This window comes from Hyperolius riggenbachi, chromosome 12 (genome assembly GCF_040937935.1).
Source record: "Hyperolius riggenbachi isolate aHypRig1 chromosome 12, aHypRig1.pri, whole genome shotgun sequence".
Lineage (NCBI taxonomy): Eukaryota > Metazoa > Chordata > Amphibia > Anura > Hyperoliidae > Hyperolius > Hyperolius riggenbachi.
Genome location: NC_090657.1, coordinates 96,157,453 through 96,169,888, shown reverse-complemented (window position 1 = coordinate 96,169,888; position 12,436 = coordinate 96,157,453).

Sequence of the window (12,436 nt, the reverse complement as noted above, 5' to 3'; positions counted from 1 at the left end):
CTCCTATAGAAGTCCATTAGGCAGAAACTGTTGCACTATGTCCCTGTCCTTGATTTATAAGAGACTTTGCCTCATCAGATTCCCTATATTAGTACCAAACAGCCCATTTGGTTACAAAAGCTTCCATTCTGTCATGTACACTATGAAATAAATTATCTAGTTTCCAGATATCATTTAATTCAGTGAAAACCTGTAGCATGTTAGGAATAGACTGACTCTTTGTAACGATTGTGTAACGATTGGTGTAGCAACACAGACGTCTGATTATGTGGTGATCTGAAGAATCACCAATAATACAGACGCTATACCTGATTATGTGACGATCTGCAGTATCACCAATAATGCAAATATAGCAGACAGGATAGCAAGGTGTATAGTGCTTGGTGCAATAGTAACGGATTAGTTTAATGAGACCTCACCAGAGGAGCTGGTAGGTACTATCAGAAACAGTAACTGAGTAGCTTTAACTAAACCTCACCAGAGGAGCTGGTGGGTACTATCAGAAGAGCACCTCACCAGTGGCAAGGGCCCACTGGTGAGCAGAGAGGTCAGACAGGCTAGGTTCGGCAACTGAGAGGCAGATACAGTACAGAATCAGTAAGCAAAAGAGTAGTAGGTATTCAGGCAGAGGTCCAGCAACTAGATCAGATAGGCAGAAGTACAGAAACGTAAAGCAATAGCAGAGTCAGAGATAAGCCAGAGTCATACACAGGATATCAATAATATACAATAAAGCAATAGTCCTAGTCTTGTGTGAAATCCCTGGTTTCTTCCCAGATCAAAGCACACCGGATACTAGTCTAAGGTCTGAGCGCTAACACGAATGTATTCGCAACCGCAGACAGTTTGCGAGTGAACAGGGAAGGCTTAAGAAGCAGAGGAGACCTCACAGCCGCACCCACAACAATCAGCCAATCCTGAGTGGTGTGAGTCCCCTCTGACGTCAGCCGACCAGTGGGTCAGCTGACGCGCCTCCTCCCAGCATAAAGGTCCTGTCTACGCGCGCGGCCGCGCAATACAGTGACCCTATGTGCAAACGAGATTCCCGTCCTCTGCGTGCTAGACGCCGGAGGAACGGAAAAAGCCCCCGAACAGGGAACCGAGGCGGCTGCGGAGACATTCTGCGTGCCCACAACCGCAAGCACAGCAGATGTTACAGTACCACCCCCCCCCCCCCCCCCACCCCCCTTGAGGCGTGGACTCCGGACACGGTCTACCAGGCCTATCCAGATGCAACCCCTGGAACGCCTATCCAAATTTATCTGCAACAGAGATCTCAGGGAAGGAGAGGGGAGGGATGCTCCTGCGCTAGCAACCCAGAGAGGGAGACAGAAGAAGATCTAACCTCTCCCCTTCTGGACGGCAGGGCCCATAATATTCATATAAAATATCAGATAGAGCTATTTTAAGAGCCTTATATACTCTAAACTAAAAAAAGGGGGAAATTACTGCCTTTTAAAATCATAAAAATTTCTGCACAACTTTAATAGACCTCAATTCATAAATAAAATGCATACATTAAAGAATTAATGATCATTAGTTGTATAAATATACATAAGCAATTCGTTGATTCTCAAATTGGAGATTGGTATATTAATTCATTAATTGATCATGATACAGCCTGAGGATTAAATGCTTTTGATAATAAAGTAACTAATTCCCATGTATGGATATCCGGAGATGATACTCCTTGTTATGTAATAGAGTGAATTTCCAGTATGAGGGGAGGGGACAGTTGCACTGTCTCGGGTTCGAAGCATCTTGACAACGCATCTGCCTTCAGGTTTTTACTTCCCGGCCTATACGTAATGATAAACCTGAATCGCGTGAAAAATAAAGACCAACGAGCCTGTCTAGGGGTGAGACGTTTAGCCCCTTCAATATACTCTAAGTTTTTATGATCCGTATAGACTGTTATGGTATGTTCAGCCCCCTCCAGCCAATATCCCCACTCCTCAAACGCGAGTTTGATCGCTAATAGCTCATGATTCCCAATATCATAATTCCTCTCGGCGGAAGAAAACTTCCTAGAAAAAAAGCGCATGGATGCAACCTGCCCTGTAGGCCGGAATGTTGGGAGAGCACAGCCCCCACCCCAACCTCCGAAGCATCCACCTCAACGATAAAGGGAAGGGACACATCTACATGTCTCAAGATGGGGGCAGAACAAAACAACTGTTTGAGTGATGAAAACGCAGCTTGTGCCTCTGACGACCAGTTGTAGGTATCTGCCCCCTTCTTGGTAAGTTCAGTAAGGGGTGACACTACAGAAGAGAACCCCTTTATAAATCTTCTGTAGTAGTTGGCGAAGCCAAGAAATCGCTGGAGTGCCTTCAAACCCAAAGGCTGAGGCCACTCCAGGACAGCAGACACTTTACTGGGATCCATGGACAGCCCTGCTGTGGAGATCAGATACCCCAAAAAAGGAACTTCCTAAACCTCAAAGAGGCATTTTTCTATTTTGGCGTACAGGGAATTCTGACGTAACTTCCTCAAAACGTACTTTACATGTTCCCTGTGTTTTGCCAAGGTGGGTGAAAAAATGAGGATGTCGTCTAAATAGACGAGGACAAATTGCCCCAGAGCCTCCCTGAAAACGTCATTGATTAGTTCTTGGAAGACGGCGGGTGCGTTGCACAACCCGAAGGGCATAACAAGATACTCGTAGTGCCCGTCGGGAGTGTTAAACGCCGTTTTCCACTCATCACCTTCCCTTATGTGGATCAGGTTGTATGCCCCCCTAAGATCTAGTTTGGTAAAGACACTGGCATCAGTAATCTAAGAGAATAAATCGTCGATCAGGGGAAGAGGATAATGATTTTTTACTGTAATCTTCTTCAAACCCCTGTAATCGATACATGGCCTAAGCCCACCGTCCTTTTTCTTAACAAAAAAGAAGCCTGCCCCGGCCGGGGACTGAGACGGACGAATTAACCCTTTGGCCAAGTTGTCAGCAATATATTCCTGCATGGCAAGTTTTTCAGGCCCGGAAAGATTATACAGATGGCCCCTAGGAGGCATACAACCTGATCTCAAGTCAATAGGACAGTCAAAGCTTCGATGGGGTGGAAGCTTGTCTGCAGCCCGGGGACAGAATACGTCCGAAAACTCTGAGTACTGAATCGGCAAACCCTCCACTTGGATCTTGGTGGCGCATACCGTGACTTTCCCCAAACTGATGATGACAGAAGGGGGACCAACTTAGCAATTGTTTGGAACTCCAGTCAATCTGAGGGGAGTGTTTCTGAAGCGACGGCATACCAAGGATCACAGTGGAGGTAGCCATCTTGAGAACAAGAAATTGTAACTGTTCTCTATGCAGAACCCCAATCTGACATAATAATTCAGGAGTTTGTGAAAGAGATCGTTTACCCTGCAGTGGTGAGTCGTCCACTGCAGTAACCACGAGTTGATGGCCCAAGGACTGGAGAGGAAGACAAGCTTAACAGCGAAATCATAGTCTATAAAATTGGCCACAGAGCCCGAGTCTATAAAGGCCTTTGTGGCCTGGACTTGATCTCCCCAGATAATAGTACACGGGAGGAGCAATCTATTATCCCTTAAAGGTATAGCTGAATCCTCTAAAGTGGTACCACCAACCACCAGCGAGCGATATAAATTTTCCGTCTCAGCATCCTGTGGACAAGATCTCAATAACGGTCTCCTGATTTTCTCAGGCTTGGGGAGATCGAACTGAGCGGGTTGCATAGATTCAGGCTGAGAAGGAGAAAGAATCACAGAGGATCTCCTGGTGGGTTTACCCCGAGTCTGTTTTTGATGTCGTACTCGACGATCAATCTTAATTGCTAAAGAGATTGCCTCATGTATGGTTCTAGGTTCAGGATGGCCCAACATCAGATCAGCTACTGCATCAGATAATCCCGATAAAAAACAATCAAGTAACGCATGTTGCCCCCATCTGGCTGTGACTGCCCACTTTATAAACTATGCTGCATAATTTTCCACAGTGTTACACCCTTGTCTCAGGGTCTTAAGCTTCCTTTCTGACGTTATCGCTACATCGGGATCATCACATATAACTGCCATAGCTTCAAAGAAATCCTGAACCGATGCCAGAGGCTCATGGGTATCTGGAAGACTATAGGCCCATGCCTGCGAATCTCCAGCTAACAAAGTCTTAATTAAAATGACCCTCTGACTCTCGGACCCTGATGCACTAGGACATAACTCAAAGTATGAAAGGCACCGATTTCTAAAATTCCGAAAATCAGCCCTATGCCCAGAAAACCTTTCAGGAAGAGGCAACCTATGCTCCAGGACAAAAGGGGATGACACTGGTGCAGTGGGTGTTTGAATGCTTTGCACCCTCTCAGATAGTTGGCGAATCTGAGTCTGCTGGGTGTTAACCGTGAGAGACATCTGATTAACTGCCGTGATCAAGCATTCAAGATGACTGAACAGTGTATCCATAGACATTTTGGGTCTGCGGTTCTGTAACAATTGGTGTAGCAACACAGACGTCTGATTATGTGGTGATCTGCAGAATCACCAATAATACAGACGCTATACCTGATTATGTGGCGATCTGCAGTATCACCAATAATGCAAATATAGCAGACAGGATTGCAAGGTGTATGCTTGGTGCAACAGTAACAGATTAGTTTAATGAGACCTCACCAGAGGAGCTGGTGGGTACTATCAGAAACAGTAACTGAGTAGCTTTAACTAAACCTCACCAGAGGAGCTGGTGGGTACTATCAGAAGAGCACCTCACCAGTGGCAAGGGCCCACTGGTGAGCAGAGAGGTCAGACAGGCAAAGTTCGGCAACTGAGAGGCAGATACAGTACAGAATCAGTAAGCAAAAGAGTAGTAGGTATTCAGGCAGAGGTCCAGCAACTAGATCAGATAGGCAGAAGTACAGAAACGTAAAGCAATAGCAGAGTCAGAGATAAGCCAGAGTCATACACAGAATATCAATAATATACAATAAAGCAATAGTCCTAGTCTTGTGTGAAATCCCTGGTTTCCTCCCAGATCAAAGCACAACAGATACTAGTCTAAGGTCTGAGCGCTAACACGAATGTATTCGCAACCGCAGACAGTTTGCGAGTGCACAGGGAAGGCTTAAAGTGGATCCGAGATGAACTTTTACTCATTGCATAATTGGGTTCCTTTCCTATTGTTTATAGGGCATTCCTCAAGCCAAATACTTTTTTGTTTTTGTTTTAATACTGTAATTCCCTATAAACTAAACAAGCCACGCCCACAGGTTTTCAGAGAGCCAAGGCACTTTCAGACAGTAGCAAGTGCTCATGGGAGCTTAGTCTGGGCAGGAGGAGGGGGAGGTATTACTAGCCAGAGATTTCAGAGGCAGAGGGGAGGAGGGAGGAGGGGGATTAGGTTTTTTTGCTCAAGATGCAGATAAGCCTGCCGCTGTGTAATGTTTACAAACAACATGGCTGACCTCATTGTATAACAGGAAGAAATCATCATATTCTATTAAAGCTGTTTGCAGCTAGATTTGCTGTGTAAACTATCTAAACTTTAGATAAGATATATAGACAAGTTACTTGTTATAGTTAGTTTTTCATCTCGGATCCGCTTTAAGAAGCAGAGGAGACCTCACAGCCGCGCCCACAACAATCAGCCAATCCTGAGCGGTGTCAGTCCCCTCTGACGTCAGCCGACCAGCGGGTCAGCTGACGCGCCTCCTCCCAGCATAAAGGTCCTGTCTACGCGCGCGGCCGCGCGATACAGTGACCCTATGTGCAAATGAGATTCCCGTCCTCGGCGTGCTAGACGCCGGAGGAACGGAAAAAGCCCCCGAACAGGGAACCGAGGTGGCTGCGGAGACACTCTGCGTGCCCGCAGCCGCAAGCACAGCAGATGTTACACTCTTCCAGTTTAGTGCAATTAAAAGTTTAATTATAATCATTATAGTTCCAATGAGAGACTTTTTAGCGCTAGAGATTTTTCCTGGAAGCAAATTTAGTAGAGCTATTTCTGGTTTAAAGGGAATCTTAACTGTCATAAAAAAAATCACTTGCCTGGGACGTCCCCAAGCCCCCTGCAGCCATCCTGTCCCCTCAACGGTCCTCGACTATCCTCCATTCCCCAACTGCGGGCTAGTTTCATTGTACGCGTTCGCAGGTGCAGTACGAGATTTCTCTTACAAGGAGACGCATGGACAGGGGCCAACTCTCAGTCGGCTGAAAATGAAACTAACCTGCAGCGAGGGGACCGGAGAATAGACGAGGACCGGCAAGGGCACAGGATGGCTGCAGGGGGCTTGGGGGAATTTTACTGAATACAGGGATTCATCGAGAGCAAATACCTCTTTCCAAATACTACCCTGGCATTCTATTAAATGCACCAGGGTGGATGCACAGCACTACTTTTTGAATTAATTTTTTTTCTACCATGTAGCTAGCCTAGCGCTAGCTACATGATTCCCTCCTCCCTGCAGCGTCCGCCCATCCCCTCCACCGGCGTGTCTTCCCTTAAGGTAATCCCGTTCTGAACGGGATTTCCTTTAGGGCTTCCCCCGTCGCCATGTCGACGATCGTGATGACGTCATCGGGAGTCCCGATCCACCCCTCAGTGCTGCCTGGCACTGATTGGCCAGGCTGCGCACGGGGTCTAGGGGGGGGCCCTCTAACGCGGCGGGTAGCAGCGCATCGGTGGCGGACGGCGGCGATCAAGTTAGACATGCAGCTAGCAAAGTGCTAGCTGCGTGTATTAAAAAAAAATCATGAAAATCGCACCACCAGGGCCTGAGCGGCGCCCTCCGGCGGTAATGGACGAGCTGAGCTCGTCATTACCGCCAAGGAGGTTAATGAGTGGGTGAGTGAGCCACCAGATGTGAAGGTACAAGCTTACATGTGTCTGGCAACGCCAGCATGTGTTTGTTTCCCCAATCTTATATTTTGCTGTCTGTGTGGGACATCTGTACCATCTCGCAAAGATTCTTGTAGTTTTGTTCTTGAAAGGTGGCTGCAACTAAGGATTTGTGCATCAGAATGAAGATATTTTCCCATTGTTCCCCTTCCAGTTAAGTCTTGAAATTTTCGATAACCGGTGTCAGACGCAGGAGAAAAGAGAAGGCAAAGGGAGAGCAGAAGCATATTAAGTGCAGTATTTCTTGAAGCAATTAATATTCACAAAAGAGGGGGGCACTGGTAAGTGGCCACTGAATAGGCAGGTAGAAAGAATATACCACTTGGGGTCCCACTTTCCCAAGGGATCCCAGTCTGGTCGCACCCCAATATTAGCAGTGAGAGAACTACAAGTCTCTAAGTAAACTACAATAACTAATGTAATGGAAAAATGGAGGTACACAAGAAAAAATTGTAAAAAGGAACTTACTTTAAACTGCTTTACCTCCCAAAAGATTCAACCAAAATGAAAAAAGTTTTTTTTTATTAAAGTGAACCTCCGGACTTAAAATCTACTCAGCAGAACTGAAAAGGCTTGGTGTTTCTTTAACAGTTTCACAGCATCAGAACTTTGTTTTTCTTACCAAAGCATCATTTTTACCTGCATTTTTAACAAAGCTCCACCCATCTTTTCCCTGATGCTGTGCAGAGCATGGTGGGATTTCCAATGTTGTTGTCACGTTGCCTAGCAACTGGGAGAGGTGCTCAGGACACAGGACAGTTGGAACTGTGTCTCATGCTCCCTGTCACCTCCTTTCAACCAAAAAGATGGCTGCCATCATGAAATCAAACATTTGCCTGTTCTTGTAAAACAGGATGGGTAAGAGATTATATTACCTATAATGACAGTATGTTTGTTTAGGCTGGAGTTCCTCTTTAAACACTAAAATATAATGTTTTGCGGGCTCCTACCTTCCTCAGGTATGACAGAGACTACATCACTTGTTAGTGACCTCATTACATAATTATTTGGTATAAGAAAAGACAACTTACAAAATTCGTATAATTTCTCTGACTCCGTGGCCCATATGCAATTAACTTTTTCCCCTGAGTTTTCTTCTATTTTCAAACTTGTCAATAAAATGCCTTTTAAACAATAAACAAGCAAGAAAATACTCAAAATAACCTTGCTTGTACTTTTTCACTTACTTTTTGGTACTTTTTCAATTGCAGAGTGCTGGAAAGTTAATTTAAATAGAAGATGAAACATTGGCCTCGTTTCAAAAAAAGCAGTACGATAAAAAAATCTTGTCGGGAAAATACCGCACTTGGTATTTTCCCGATCTGTGTGCTAATTCATAAAGATTTCCCCAGCTGCCCTTGGAGGTCGGTAAATTACCGCAGCCCATTGAGCGGAAGAGTAGAGCAGTGTCTCGATTCTCTCTTTGCCCTGCAGAAATGGCTCGCATAGACGGCTCTCTGCACAAATGACTCAGACAGATGACTCACACAGTCTTTCCCTGCCTGCTCAAATGACTCACACAGACGGCTCTCTGGCTCTCTCCACAGATGACTCAAACAGACTTCGGCTCTCTGCACTTTGCATTCATCAGAGCTGTCGGTAACTTGTTAACGCCTCACTAGAGGTGTCCGTAACTACTGCCAGGCTTACCGCTTGTTGAAGGCTTTATGAATTGGCATTTGCTGACAATTTACTGACATGTGTTGGCGGTAACTACAGCCAAGTCGGTAATTTATCTCCCTGGTCGGTAATGTCAGCTTCTCATGCGGTAACAGCATTTATGAATTGGCACTTTGCTAAGTGGTCGGGAAGTCTGCTGTTTTCAGCATTACCGCATGAGGTAATGCTTTATGAATCGAGGCCATTATCTCCTAAGAAAAAAACTCAGGTGATAGAGCTAATTGCACATGGGCCCATATCTTTAAACAATCTGCCTTGTTAAAAAACAAAATGGTGCATTTCATAGGAACAGGCATCACTTTGATTTGAGGTGTATATGGCAGAACATAAAAGATGTAAGCAATCCCTATCATTGTTAACTAAAATGAACTAAGCTATAAAAGAAAAAGCATAATACTAAAATAAGGTCTTTGGTTCTACTGTTTAAGGGAATGTACAAATACTGTATAGATTAATTAAAGTGCTTAGTGCAGACACCTTTGACTGGGTTATAAATTAAAAAATAAATAATAAGGTACAGTACAAGAAAATGTGACTTGCCAGGTGATCTGATTACCTGAAAGAAGCACAAAGAGCCCTGGTTAGTAAAAATGACTACCAAATCGCAGATGACCCTATCGTACAGTACAAGCGTACACACTCTGGAAGCATTGCTTAATAGAACAGAGACTGAAGGTTTAATTAACCACTGAAGTATATCTGGATGACTATAGACATCCTTTTTTTTTTTTTTTTTTTTAAATATGTATGTCATGAGGGTATATTACTGTTATTTCAGTCCATAAGAGCTTGCAATTCACGGACACAAAAAAACAACCCAAAATTGAAAAATGACACCTTTATTTCCAAATATTATATTGCTGCCATACATTGTACTATGAACTTAATTTAAAGCGGTATAAAACCCTGACAAAATATTCAATAAAAACATATTTTCCTACTTTTTATATGCCATACGGTTATCATATTTGCTTTTGTGCAAAAGTATTATTATTCATTTAGAAATTATACGTTCCCAAAGTACACTTTTTTTTCTCTGAGAGCTGACTTTGCATTTTATTTACAACTGCTTTATTCACCTTCTAACTTAAGCAGAAATACTTTATGACTGTCTGTCTTTGTTCAGCTGTGCCTGCAGTCTCAGAGAAGTGTTTATTTACATTCCTCACTTGATGCACAACAACATATTCTGCACTTCTGATGCTTTGCTAGCAGGGAACTTCTGTCCTGTGTGTAACTTTTTGAATGCTGTTCTAGTAAAAATAAATGCTGGTTGTATATAATATGCTGTAAATAATCTATTAGAGCAAAGAAGAAATGCTGGGTTTCATTCCATTTTAAATGTTGTGATAGCCGGGATGAATGGGCAAATAAAATGGGTGTTGTTTTTTTTTTATAGTAGCATTGCTTATTTTAAAACTATAGAGGATGGAATTGGAGAAATTGTGTATTTTTGCCTATAAAATGCATAGAAAATAAAGTAATTACTGAAAACAAGTATCGCCAACAAAAAGCCTAATTTGTGGCAAAAGAAACAAGATATAGATGTTTCACGTTCGAGAAGCATCGATAAAGTTATGGCCAAATGGATGGAGCGCTGACAGGTAAAAATGGCTATTGGCGTTAAGGTAAAATGGGCTGTAGGCTGAAGTGGTTAATAAAGGAGAAAAAGAACACATCTTTATTCCATATCGCACCATGGTGCATTTTTAATTGTTAACAAAACTTTGTTACCAAAAAGTCTCTAGCTAATTACTTAGGCAGTCCTATGGTTTCAGGAAATTAATTATTTAACATAAAATGTATCTAAATTTATAGATGCTCACTTGCAAGAACTAGCTAAAACTCTCCCTTAAGGTAGCCCCACACAATACAATAAAATCACAATTTACTGTTTGATTATACAGATTGTTTTTCTTCTTTGACTGAGAAATTTGATCGAATTTGTTGATTGGGCAGGGTGGAAAATTCTTATCAATTTTTTCTGAAAATTGAATTTGAAGTTTTTAGTTTTTTTGCAAGAGCAAATTTACCTTACATGAAATTTTTACCAAACAGGTCTTAGTGAATCAAGCCCATAGGATGGTCTGCTTCTGTACTTCAGGGAAATAATCTGCCAACCTGGAAGAACGCCCTTGTTCGTTGTTCATCCATCACACTAATTTGACCATCATTGCATTCACAACACTGGCACCTCGAAAGATCCAGTGTACCTCGGGGCACTAAAGGAGAAAATAGGTTTGTTGTGGGAATGGCCACAACAGATTGTAGGTGGTGCCAAATAACAACAATAATATATGCATATGTGATCTTAGGCTAGTTGCAGTAGACACTGTATTAAAGTGACACACAACATGAATCACTGTTATTTAGACAACAGTGCCACAAATGCTTCTAAGGAGTTTAAACTGGAAAACATACCAAAAATACATAATTTAGTAGGTACAACAGGCAAACTCCAATGAATGTCCAAATATCAAGGATATGAGACAATTAGAGAACACCAACAAAAATTTTACCAAATATTACTAATGCCATACAGATTTTACTGTCACAATAATCCAGTATTTCCAACAACAAGCAAATAATAGCAACAGTAATAGACAGATTGCAATAACATGAACATAATACCAATTATAGGCAGATAATATTAACCACTTTACCCCCGCGCGTACGTATTTCTCCGCCCCTTTTTCCATCCTTTAAAAACCAGGGACGGAGAAACACGTACTTTCCGCGTTCCCGACGCTGTCCGCGCTCCCGCTCGTAAACACGCCGCCCGCCGCTAGTAAAACCGCCGCCGCCCGCTCGCCCGGAGATCAATGAACGGGAAAATCCATTCCCGTTCGTTGATCTAAGCCCCACAATGACCCGCTGCTCTCCTATGGGCAGCGCGATCATTGTGAGAAGAAACTCACGTGTCCAGCCTCCTTATTCTTCCTCCAAGCTTCCGGAAGGAGGCTTGGAGGTCGCAATAAAGCAAAAAGTTACTGTGGCCATCTTGTGGCCAAATAGTAAACTACACCCTACACATTTTTCACATACAAATAAATGACTTTTACACACAAAATTAACTCATTACCTCCCACACTCCCCATTTTTTTTTTTTTTGTAATTAAAAAAAAATTCAAAAATTTACAATTAAAAAAAATACATAATTAGTTACCTTAGGGACTGAACTTTTTAAATATTTAAGTCAAGAGGGTATAACACTGTTACTTTATAAACTATGGGCTTGTAATTAGGGATGGACGCAAAACTGAAAAAAATGCACCTTTATTTCCAAATGAAATATTGGCGCCAAACATTGTGATAGGGACATAATTTAAACGGTTTTATAACCGGGACAAAAGGGCACATAAATTTCATGGGTTTTAATTACAGTAGCATGCATTATTTAAAAACTATAATGGCCGAAAACTGAAAAATAATTTTTTTTCCCCACATTTTTCCTATTTTCCCATTAAAACACATTTAGAAAAAAATAATTCTTGGCATAATGTCCCACCTAAAGAAAGCCTAATTGGTGGCGGAAAAAACAAGATATAGTTCATTTCATTGCGATAAGTAATGATAAAGTTATAGACGAATGAATGGAAGGAGCGCTGAAAGGTGAAAATTGCTCTGGTGGTCAGGGGGTAAAACCCCTCAGTGGTGAAGTGGTTAATCATAAGACAATTATATAAACAAGAAGTTGTTATTTAAAGGAAGTTTCTAATCAATAGAGTCCAGTGACAGCAGGTAGTGTTAGGCAGATTACATAATTAGGTAGCTACGTCCCCTAAATAACAATTAGGCAGAAAATACCACTGGTAAGATAGCTAAGCAGAGATACCACCAAATAACCATAATAAGGTAGGCATATATCCTCAAATAACATAATTTGGTCTACATGTA